Here is a 12,500-nt window from a genome sequence, read left to right as displayed (position 1 = left end):
GTTACGATGTCGTTAATTGTCATTTCCCCTCATAAAAAGAAGAAAGGCTGTTGACTCGCGGCGACTTCGTCCCACAAATTGCTCTCGCATCACAAAGCAACGGTCCGAATCGCCATAAAAACACCACAGCCTTAACCGTTATAGCTTGATGGCGATAATATTACATTCTGCACTCTCATTAGCCAAGTGTTTAAAAATGTCCAATGAGATTGCAGAGCGTATACGTGAAAATACTGCTGCTCGCGGCGGGTATCGAAACCGCCTTACTTCAGCACCGTCGCTGACCGTTCTCAAAACTGCTTAAAAGGATATACGACGCTCTAACCTACTGTGCTACGGGAACTACGAACCGCGTGGTAGCTTCAACGAACCGCGTGATAGCTTTCCGTGGGCCCTTCAATTGTTGGATTTGCCTCGTCGAACCTGTGTTTTATATTCCATGGGATTTCTTTAGTTTTTTCCGTTTATTTTAAAGAACGAAGATTTTAGTGTAAAGATTTTTTGACATTTATTATTCCAATTTTTAAGAACGAATAATTTTCATGGTCAAGTATTTGTTCATCTCTCCTACTTGATTAAGTTTATCGTACATGCACTATCTGGCTGTTTCTGAAGTTAGAGTTTTTAATTTCACACAGAGTATGTTTCATTTGTTAACCTTATTTTGGGGTTGAGAGTTTGCTTTGTGAATTTCTCCCCCTCATTTTACAGACTAACCCTAACTTTTGTCTATGATACATACACAAAATTCCCGCCAAACTACCTGCTGACTAGTGAATGTTTTACTTAGAGCAGGGGAACCCTTCCTTGTAAGGAGGATTCTTTTGTCAGGATGAACAAACCCGAAATGCCCCTCGTTCAAGAACTGAACAGAGTTGATGAGCTTGTCATGACTCAGCCCATGCGTGCCAATGACATATTTTTGTTGAACGTTCTGACACCATCTGCACCATTATGCCCTTCTTGCGGAAGTCATCAACTTTGCTTTTCGTGTAGTAAAAACTTGAAAGTCCAGGGAGTCCGGACTTTAGAATATGACTTAAAAAGCAAAAGTTAGAAATCAAACAGACCTCTGCGTTTTTGCAGGGAGGTTGGACTACAGTTGAGAAGTCCTTTGTTTGCTTTGGTTTTCTTGAACCACTAAACCATTAACGAAGTTTTACCTTAGTTTAGTTCCCGCCTTGGAAAAGCCATGACATGAAGCGTTACGGCGACAGGTAAAAAATTAACTTTTCGGAAATTAAAGCCTACTACTTTAAGAAACTCATCGGTTGTTTTCTCCCGCTCTTTGGCGAATTCGTAACGTTCCACAAAGTTACATCACTGAAAGGACCTTCAGTTGAAGCTTTATGATATAAAGGTACAAAAATGGACTACGATGGCCAGGAAAATGTCACAAGAGCTTAGCTAAAGAGAGGTTTCGCCAATAAATTTATGAAAAGTGAAATGCTAGCTTTAAAAAGAGAATTCATGGGTCCTTTTACTTTCCAAGAATAACTTCCAAATCAGATTAAGATTGTTCCTCGAGGCTCTGACCGAAATGAGATGCTCTAAAACGCATCATCTTCAGCTTTGTCTGGTGAGAAGGATTTGATCTCATTGAAACATTCCAATTTACAGAATTATGCACAACTACACATTGTTATAGAATTCAGATTTCAACAAACCTCATGGGATTTGAGCCCATGACCGCCAGATTGCTCTTCCAGCGAACCGTTTACAAAAAGTTAGAAAAAGACACAAGCTGAAAAATTACAATATCCTAATACTACGAAAATGTTCCACTACTCCAATGTTTATTGCACAAAAATTTGAGCTGTGAATTACCTAAACAAGTTTCATAACAACGAAAATAAGTACTTCCACAACTCCCTCAAATCATAGCAGAGCCGAGAGTCTTGAGATGAAGCGCCAACTTAACTTTGTTGTCAAGGCCATTCTACATGACGGCACCTCTATAGCAAAACGCCCTCTTAGCAGCCTCGGTATGGGGCCTGGGCACCAAAGCATTAATTGAGGAGCGCCGCGAATTGTATGAATGAATTCTGGAGGTTCCTTTAAACGAATTCTTTAAACAATCCGGAAAAAGATTATTCCGAATTCAAAACACTTTTTTGATAGCTGCTTGGAGTGTCACCTTTACTCAAGGTTGCCCCACCATAGGTAATGAAGTATATCAGCAGATCATGTGTTAAAATCATGAAAGGCCTTCTCCCGGCTCTATTTTGCAATCTATGGAGTCTGTCACACTGGACTTTACAAATGAAACCCCAAACCTCAGCACAGTAATGTAGGTAAGGAAGGACTAAAGCCTTATACAGATTCGCAGCAAGGTTTGGCGAGGCACCAGGCCGGGGCGGATATCTTTCAAGGCCCCAATGCCGGCAGATACATTTTCTCATTTTCAACCTACATACCATTGCAGAGGTGGTAGGCCCTACGTCGGCATTTTTCCCAACACGCTCCTTCCCATTCGAAAGAGTATACGTAGGAGTCAGGATGGCCGAGCGGTCAAAGGCGCTGCGTTCAGGTCGCAGTCTACTCATGTAGGCGTGGGTTCGAATCCCACTCCCGACACTTCACCTCTTAAGGTATTTTTTCGTTACTCCGAATCTTGGCAAACTAAATTCTGTACGCTTAATTTAGGTGAGAGCTATGTACCGGTTTGGAAAGAAAATGTCGAAATTAACTTGACGTCAGGTGATCAGAGTCAAATTTGGAATAAGGAGAATAATTAAATTTAGCAATGATCAGATGACTTTAAGTACCGCACTCCTACTGAGATATGGAGGTCTGGCGGCCACCTTCAGATGAAGATAAAGGAACAGTAAGTAAAGACAAATAGAGAGGCCTCGGGAAGGGAGGAAAAAGGAACGTCTCACAAAAAATGCCTGAGCCTTCTATGGAAATGATAATGAATTCATGTCGACGATATCTCTTATACTCGCGTGGGGAAGATCGCTCTAATAATGTAACGTAAACAGCGCTTACAAGCATTTGCTTGAACTGCATAACTCTTTTTATAAACTTAACGCTTGGTATGTTACAAGATAAATCATCATAAGTGATTATTATTCAGTTACGGATAAATTTAAAGTTAAAAATAAAAATGAATGGACCGGGAACTAACAAAATTGATTGACATAAAACGACAAGAAATATGCTAATAATAGAGATAAAGTTTCTCCGGCACTGCAACGTTTTCATAGACGAGTTCACGCTCTTGAGTGCATCATGGGTAACGACGGCAAGATGGAGAGAAATGTCAAAAAGTTTGGAAGTTCAAAACGATGAAAAGTATTTATGACATGCAATTTAGGGTTTTTTATTTTCCAAAGAAGAAGATATGCGCTCAAATGTGCGGCAGAATAAATTTGGAGAGAATGGCTATTGTAGAAATTATTTTATTAAAAAGAGTTTCTGTCACCTGAACGCGGGTTTGGCTATGTAAGTCAAACCCTGCACAGAAGTCCTCAATTTTTGCTGGGAGACCTTCATTTTTGGAGTGTGCCCTGGACAATTTTTCATTTTTGGAGTGTGGTTTTTCATTTTTGGATCTGTGGTAAGAGTCTTTTTGGTGCTGTGCTTTTCTTTGTTTTCTGGTTTTTCTTTTCGGTGACCCTCCCGGGGACTCATGCTCCGCATTCTGCGGTAACCCGGGGTAAGCCGAGTCGTTTTTTCGTTTTCTTTGCTTCCAGGGCTCTTTTGAGCCCATGTTTTGTTTTTGCTGGACACTTCTTTAGTCCATCTTTGAAGTGTCCTTTTTGGTTTTTCTGCTGTTATTTGGTTTTTTGTGTGTTTTTGCTTCTTGGTTTCTCCTTAGTTGTTTAAGGGGTTTCCTTGGTCTCTATTTGTAACGGTTCCTTAGCATGAGATTAATTTAGCGTGTTGTGAGATTGTTAAAATAATTGCTTAGTCTTTTGACGAATCTTTCCTGTATTAGTTAGTGATTAATTGGTGTGGAATCTTATTGATAAAGTCTTTGAATAGTTACTTCTTCAGTGGGTGACTACATAGTGTGAATTAATATTGAATTTATCTTTCATATTAGTAGTAACTTAATTGTGGTTCATATTATAATTTGTGAGATACTATCTAGAAAACTAGTGTGATATATAAAGCAGACAACATTTATTTATCTTAGCCCTTTTGCAGCTGCTTAAGGTTTAATCATAAAAGTTTACTGTTAAATTGATTTTGTATTATTAATTTTCATACCTTAAAAAGTTTTTCCATAATGGTTCCGCGCAACACGCGCACCGTAATCATAAAGTCCGGCTCTCCGGCTGGGACTTCCCATGCCGGGGTTGCCGGCATCATTGCTAACTCCCTGGCTGGCCTGGTGGATTCGATCCAGGTCTTCCTAGGGGGTATTATGCGTATCTCATTCATAGACCCAACTCGCAAAAAGACCTATGAGGAGGCCGGGTTCATCTCTTTTGGTGACGTCCGTTGTGACGTGATTGTTTCCACCCCCATCACCTTCGTTATGGTGTACTTGTTTCCCTTTGAAGGGAGTAATGACCGGGTGCGGGAGGCTCTCAAGTTTTTTGGAGAGATTAAGGAGGTCCGTCACCAGCAGTGGTCTAACTTACCTGGTGTCCATACAGGTACCCGTCTGGTGTGCATAGTGTGCAAATATGATATACCGTGCAACATTGTTATTGACGGGGTTAACTGTCGCGTTTGGTATAAGGGGCAGCCGTTGGTGTGCGACATTTGCAATGATAACCACAAGGCGGCTGACTGCCCTTTAAAAGGTAAATGTAAAAGGTGTCACGTGGCTGGTCATTTCGTGCGGCATTGTCCGAAGCCTCTTTGGTATGTGCCGGGTAATCCGGCTACTGACGTGGACAGTGAGAATGAGGATGATAATGATGATGTTAATGATAATAATAATGATAATCTCGTTAATGAGGCTGTTGGTGACATGCATACTGCTGGTGGCGTGGCTGTGGCTGCTCCTGTTGTGGTGCCTGGCACTGTTGAGCCCGCAGTTGTCCCGGAGGTTGTGCCTGCTGGGAATCCAGCTGAGCCTGAGTCTGGGTCTTCTGCCGGTGCTGAAAGTATGGTTGTCGATACTCGTGATAATGAGCTCGACGAAGTGGTGAGCCAGCCTTTGCTGGTAAGTGGGTCTGGGGTGCCTCAGGAAGAGGTTTTGGAGTCCTCCCCTGCCTTCTCTCCTCTTTCGGGGACGTGTTTGTCCGACACGCCTTCGTCGGGTGTTTCGGAGGATGTGGTTGGCTCGGGAGATGACGGTCTGGCCTGTTTAGTAGATTCTACACCTTTAAGATCTAGGATCCCTGTCAAAGTTGCGCGCCCTGGTGTTTCGGGGGAGTTGCTGCCCACTCTTGTTTCCAGGGAAGATGCAGCATGCATGGTTCAGAAGTTGAAGGCTACTCTTCCGTCTTCTACTGACGATATTGTTGCTTCGGGGCGGGTTGGGGGCTGTTCCCAGCCCTTCACGTCCATTTGCCGTTCCTCTTCCTTCCCGGGTCAGCTCTCGTTCTGGCTCGGGGATGCTCTTCGTGTGTCCTCTCGTTCCCGGTCCCATTCCTGGGACGAGAGGCCGCCTCTCAGCCCGGATCCTCATAGGTCCTCCCGTCGTCGTCCTTCGTCGCCTAGCCCCGCTAGGCGCCATTAATTTGCCGTTGTCTCACCATCCTGTTAGTTTTTTGTTCTTTGTCTTCTTTTTCGGCATGGGTTTTTCACTCAAAATGTTTTGCTTTATTATGGCTCTTTCCGTTATTTCTGTTAACGTCAATGGTTTGAGAGATGGTGACAAACGTCTTGGTTTTCTCCAGTGGTTGTCCCATCTCTCTCCGTCGGTAGTTTGCCTACAGGAGACTCACGCCGTCTCTAATGATGATCTTCCTTCTTGATTTCTCGATTTGGTTATTTGTGTGCTGGTTCTTTTGGTACAAATCATTCTCGTGGTGTGGTTGTTTAGTATCGTTCAGTTTTGGACTGTCTGTCTGTTGTTTGCGAGTTTGTTTTGGTTGGGTTTAGTCTTCGTGGTTCTGTTTTCCGTGTTGCTTCTATTTATGCTCCTAACCGTAATCCTGATTGTGACGCTTTTTTTTCCATCGATTCTGCTATTCCCACTCTTTTGTGCGGCGATTTCAACAAGGTCCTGGACCGTGTTCTGGATCGCCACGGGTCTTTAGGTCCTTTAGTTGTCTCTCGTGAAAAATCTGCTTTGTTGTCGGCTATGTTTTTGGATTGTTGCGTTGTGGATATTTGGCTTGAAAGGCACTCAACGGATTCTGCTTTTACCTGGTTCCTGCCCGATGGGGCCCTTGCATCACCCATTGACCTCATCGGTTGTCCGTATGCTTGAGTGCCTTATGTGCCTTCTGTAGACATTCTACCATGTCCTTTTTCTGATCATTGTGCTCTTTCTTTTTCATGGGCTCTCACCAGCTCCGTTCCTCTGGGTCCCCGGGGTTGTGGAAGCTCAATCGCTCTGTTTTAGATAAGGCCGAGTATATCAACCTAATCTCAACTCAGTCTCGTCAGTCTTTTTCTTCTTCCCTCACTGGGTGGTAGGACAGCGGTAAGTCCCATATTAAACATATTAGTATTAATTATTGGGTAAACCTACGTTCTACCTTATATGCAATGGGTTTTGGGTAGTCTTTTGTTGGGTGGGTAAATTTATTTTATAATAATGATAGTAGTTGTGTAAATGTAAATGGTCATATTTCAAATTCTTTTAAGTTATCTCGTCCTTTATGTTTTAGTCACCGAGGTTCGTACCTTTAATATCCGTTCTAGTGCTTTAATTTCTAGTTTGTCTCTCCCTGGTTCTTCATCTTCTTTGCCTGTTGTTTCTGCTTATGCTGATGACACTACGCTGGTTGTTTCTTCTGTTTCTGGTATTTTCGCTGTCTTTGATGTCTATTCTTTGTATGAGAGGGGTCTGGGGCTAAACTAAATTATGGTAAATGTGAAGGTTTGTGGTTGGGTTGTTGGAACGGTCGCACTGACTCACCGGTTAACATTACTTGGTCGTCGGTGAAGGTGAAGGTGTTGGGGGTTTTTCTGGGTTCGGGCAATCTTGAGGAGGACAATTGGAGGCCGCGTATCACCGCGGTGGAAAATGCTTTGAACTCCTGGCGTCAGCGTTCGTTATCTTATAAGGGCAAGGCACTTGTTATCAATGCCTTGGCCCTTTTCCGTTTGTGGTACGTGGCCTCTCTTATCCATGTTCCCCGGTGGGTCAGTGTGGAATTAAATACGTTAATTTTTGAGTTTTTCTGGAGCGGTAAGCGGGACTTCGTCGTGTTGTGGTTCAGCCTTCTTGTTTGGGTGGGTTTTCTGTCGTTGATTTTCAGTGTAAGGTTATGGCTCTGCATGTTCAGTGGGTTCGTCGTTTTGTTTCTTCTCCGTCTTCTTGGGTCTCTTTCATGTTTTTTTTGGTTTTCTTCCCTGCTTGCCGCTCCTCCGCATCTCGTTTTTTCTGCTCCGCTTTGTTTTTCCTCGGATTCTCTGCCTCCGTTCTATCGTTCTCTGTTGACTGCTTGGCGGGCGTGTAAAGGACCCCTTACTGCGTCTTCTTTGGGTATTGGTTCGGGTATTGATTTTTATCCTGTTTCTGCTATGTTTACAAAGTCTGCTTACTTTTTTCTTTCGTCTGAAAATGCTGTTTCTCCTCATTGTGAGGAGAAATTCTTTCCTTTGTTTGGTTCTCTTTACTGGTCTTGTACTTGGCGTCAGCTTTTCTTTTTTGATTTGGATCGTCCCGTTATTGATTTATGTTGGAAAGTTTCACATGGGGTCCTTACACGGCCGAGAGGCTTGCTGGTTTTGGGTATGCTCTCTCTACTGCTTGTTTTTGTTCTGCTCCTGTCGAGTCTGTTCAACATCTGTTTTTTCACTGTCCTCTGGTGGTCAGTGTCTTGTCGTGGCTTCAGTCTATTATGTTCTTGGCTTCTCCTCTTTGTCCTTCTATCTTCAAGTTGGTTCGTCATCTGCTTTTTGGTTTCTCGGCTGATGAGTTGTCTGTGGTTCCTCGGGTATTTGTTTATATGCTAAATGTTAGCAAGTTTTGTATTTGGGGGGCTCGGAATGATTTTCGTTAGAGGGGCGTTTCGTCCCTCGGCGGTTGATGTCATGGAGCGTGTAAAGTCTCGGGTCCGGTTTAATCTCACTTTGTTTTTCCTTCGCTTCCGGTCTGACCGTCGTCGTCGTCGTCGTCGTCGTCGTCGTCGTTATTTTGTTCGTCAGTGGGATGCTCGTGGTGTGGTGGCTTCACTACATATTGATGCTTTGGTTGTGCATATTTAGGTTCTCGCTTTGTGTTGCGTTTGCGTGCCCTGGCCGTTTTTCTGGGGTGAACCAACGTCTTGGTGTTGGATGAGTCTGTTGACGGGCGGCCTTTTATTGGTCGCTTTTCACTCTTTTGCTGGGTCGTGCTTGTTTTGTTTTGTCCAGTTGTTTTTTGAGTCTTTATTGTTGGTTTTGTCGAATTGTCATTTAGGAGTGTAAGTCAGACGAGGTATCTCCTCGATGCAATTCTCCATTTGTCTGTTTGTCTTTCGTTCATTGTTGGTAGGGGCGGCGTTCGATTCCCCGGCGAAGTTGGTGTGTTGGTGCACCCCCGTTTGAGGTGAACCGTTGTGTTTGACGGACTAGTCGTTATGTCTGTTGGCCATTGCACTCACCCTACCTGGGGGCCAGCCATTCGCCTTAAATATAAAAAAAAACATTTCCTGTAATTCCAAACGCACAAAATTACAGAGACTGTATGGAGACAAAAAAACCAATCTTTAGCAATTCCAAAGAACGGAAACCAAGTCTAGTTCTTCTCCTTTGTGAGCATAAACTTATTTGTTTGGTTTATGAAGGCGAAAGTCTATAAAATAGAGTCATGTACAGAACATTTCGCTTTGAATTTCCATACAGACCTTTGACTTTCCCACCATGTTGTCCTGATTACCCATGACGCAATCAAGAGCGTAAACTCGTCTATTTACGGCTGGCTTTTAAATCACGGTTAAACAGAGACTCTTTAATTTTACAATGCATGTCTCATCGACCAGTAAAACTGTAAGATTAAAGAGTCTCTGTTTATCCGTGATCTAAAGTCAGCCTTAAATGAAAACGTTGAGCCCGCCAGCGAAGGTTCTCGTGTCCTTGGAAATCCCTGTGGCGCAAATGCCTAAAATTTAGCAGGAATGATTACAAACTGTAAACAGTTAGCCCCCGTGGCGCAATGGACTACCGTGTTGGACTTCTAATTCAAAGGTTGTGGGTTCAAGTCCCACCGGGGGTGGTTCTTTTGACTTCAAGGTAAACCTATTTAAAACTAAGTGACTGGATCTTATGCACATTCACCCAATATTGCATCTGCTGCCCTCGCTTCTTGATCATCAAATACGAAGCAAACAACAAGTGACAAACGAAATCTGTAAACTCAGTTCACGGTGATATTTGTCACTGCAACTATTTCTCACATTGTAATATATAGTAGGCCACTTCGGAAATATCATAATACTCTTTGTTTCTCCCCCCAAATTTTGCATAAGCATGGTTTTTGTTTTCTCTTGGGACCATTGTTAAGCCCCAAGAGAAACTGGAAACAACGCTTATGCAAAATTTGGGGAGACAAACAAAGAGTATTATGGTATTTTCTGAAGTGGTCTATTTAGAGGCACCGCAAAATATTCGAAAAAAAAAAGTGCAAAGCAGGCTTTACATGAAAGGCCGATAACATCTGAAATTGAGAACAGGGAAGACGCACAAGCCTCAATCCGTCTAAAAAAATCCCGTTCTGTCAGTGCCTATCCAGAATTAGCTAAGAAAACGGAATGAAGTGTACGATTTTGGTTAATAAATCTAAAAACGTTTTGCATGTAAATTTTCTTTGATTGCACCTGACGTCACTACGGCCATATTAGGAACCTTTAGAAAAGCGACTTTTTAGGAAGGCGACGGCGCCCGGAAGTAAAGTTTTATTTCCGTTTGACGTCGTAGGTTTAACGCGAAGTCGTCTAGTCTCGGCGGCGACCTCAAAAGCCTTGTTTTGGCGGTGTGTAGAGAACGTGAGTAAATTCAAGTATTTTATCCGTTTATATTCAAAACAATACCTTCTCGTGATTTCTTTGAATCGCTTTTGGCTTAAGACGCATTTTAATCATCGTATTTTAAAAGGACAGCTGTAGACTCAGACTGAAGATTGCGGCATCTGACGATCAAATGCAAAAATTGAAGTGCATGAGTAAGGTAACCTGACAAAGCTTTTAGCTGTTTTGAATCTTCATTGTTATCAAAATTATGTGTCACTCTAGGCCGATGGAGTGGAGCCAGGAACATGACGTGCTTTTTGAGAAGGGAGTCCCGTTCGTGTACTGACTTGTTTACTCAGCAGCACACACAGTCCCTCTAAACCATCGCAAATGCTTCTCTTTCTGCAACGAAACACAGCTGGATCTGTAACGCATCTGCAAGACTAAGCGGGTCTGCCTTTTAAACTCCAAATTCGACCTTGCAATGAGCTGAATTCATGTTTTCTAGATCGAAAACATTGTTGCTGCGTTGTCATTGTTCAAACATCGTACGATTGGACATAACGTTGAAGGGAGTTTCTGATTGGACAAATCTAAAAACCGGTTCTCAACAGCTGTTGAGACCACAGTTACCCCAAGCTCAGTGTGAGCAAGGCCGACAACAATGTAAGGATTTGTATGGGAATCCCGATAAAAAGCTTAAAAGATCATTATATGAAACAAAATCTTAATTAAAAAGCCTAAAGTTATTGCCATTGTGGATAGCTTCCATCCTGTGTGGTTATTTTCCAGATCCGACGCGATTTGAGCCATTTGTCAATTTCTGGGTTGTCAACGGTTATAATAAAATCCCAAGAGTAGTACTGGAGCGGTCTGGGTGTAAAGTGCAGGTTGCAGGTTGCAGGTTAGGGTTGCAAATCATTCGTTTACTGTAACTGAAACAACCCAAGCCTTTACAAAAATGCAAACCTGAGGCTTAAACATAATATTTTTATGCCTAATGTTAGCATTAGTAAAGGTTTGGGTTGTTTCAGCTGTGATGAAACAATGACCTGCAACCTGCAATTTACACCCTCCAAGACTGGAGACCAAATTCTCAGGAGCCACCAATTTGAGTCAAATATTCCTGGATAAAATGTTCCCACGGTCACAATTCCTCATCAGAATCAATTGACAAAGATTGAACTTTAATGTCAACCCACCATCAACGCGATAGCAGTCCTGCGAGCAACGTCAGGCGGTGAATATTGCAACAAAACAGCTTTCGCAGGCGATGCTTTATCACAAGAGTGGCCACGGCGTCGACCGTTGATAACAAACTGACCCTTACCGGGGTGACAGACCGTAGTTTGACAACCGCATATTTCTTTATTCCAGTGGGTCTCTCGACATGACTGCATTGTCTCAGTCGTCCAATCACAGTCAAGCCTCCTTCGTGTTGACAAAGTTCAAACACATTCGCGAAGCCGGAGAGCATTGAAAGATGCGAGAATGAAAGCCATAGTAAACAGACTTTTGTGCATTCATTCCGTTTTTATTATTTAATAGGATTTTGTACGTAGTAGGCTGTTCGCTATCGTAACTGTATTTATTAAGCCTTTAAGGAATTAACATTAATTATGCAAATAAACTTTGCTCCCGTAGTTTGTCAAACGCAATTAGAAATTAACATGTGACCTCAATAATGTTCCTAAAATGTAATCCAGGTGATTAAAGTCAGATCACGCATCAGGTGTATGATATTAGCAATTATTGGATGATTTTAAGTATACAGTGTAAACGTTTGTGCAAATTGCTATCTACAAAAGCGCATAACAATATCCAAGTTCTACCATATGAAAGGCAATTCACTGTTGCCTGCAAAATATTTTTCAGATTTCTTAACCAAATTCTCTTTCTTCGTTCTTAGATCATTAAGGAAGGCAGCACGCTGAGTACAGTACCTGGTTGCAAAAGGATCTTAACAAATCTGGATCCAGCAGCAAATGAAGGTATCGCCTCTGTTCTTGAGACCCGTGTAGTTGAAATTCCCTGAGGAAATCCCACAAATTTACGAAGAAAGATTACAAACATGAGATGTGTGGATGAGATGTGTTGGACTTCTAATTCAAAGGTTGTGGGTACGAGTCCCACCAGGGGTGGTACTTAGGACTTAATCTTAACCTATTTAAAACTTAAGTGATTGTGTCTCATTGGACAATCACTGGCAACCCAAGCTCGGTATACGAATTACAGACTTTGTATTGGAAAATTAACTCCAAGCTCATAAATGCTAAAATAAGCTGTAAATGTAGAAATAAACTTCACTTACTTCTTCGTATAGTTGTCCTCGTCTTTTCTGTGCAATCGGAGGGCAAACTGTGTCCGTTTTAGCCGGGTTTGTGGCTTTCGAATTTTTACTATGTCGATAGTTGTCATTTCCCCTAATAAAGAGAAGAGAGGCTGGTGACTCGCGGAGATCTCGTCCCACAAATTGCTCTCACATCAGAA

General features: G+C 42.5%; 2 non-coding genes across 2 annotated transcripts; both read left to right on the top strand.

Annotated features, from left to right (window-relative positions):
* Nucleotides 1-2,493: 2,493 nt before the first annotated feature.
* Nucleotides 2,494-2,577, top strand: Trnal-cag (transfer RNA leucine (anticodon CAG)). The gene has a single exon. It is a non-coding gene; the product is annotated as a tRNA-Leu (tRNA).
* Nucleotides 2,578-9,203: 6,626 nt separating this feature from the next.
* On the top strand, nucleotides 9,204-9,277 carry Trnar-ucu (transfer RNA arginine (anticodon UCU)). Its single transcript has one exon. It is a non-coding gene; the product is annotated as a tRNA-Arg (tRNA).
* The last annotated feature ends 3,223 nt before the right edge of the window (nucleotides 9,278-12,500 follow it).

This window comes from Montipora capricornis, chromosome 8, assembly GCF_036669925.1.
Source record: "Montipora capricornis isolate CH-2021 chromosome 8, ASM3666992v2, whole genome shotgun sequence".
NCBI lineage: Eukaryota > Metazoa > Cnidaria > Anthozoa > Scleractinia > Acroporidae > Montipora > Montipora capricornis.
Note: the sequence above shows the minus strand (reverse complement) of the source record. Positions and strands in the feature narration are given on the sequence as shown.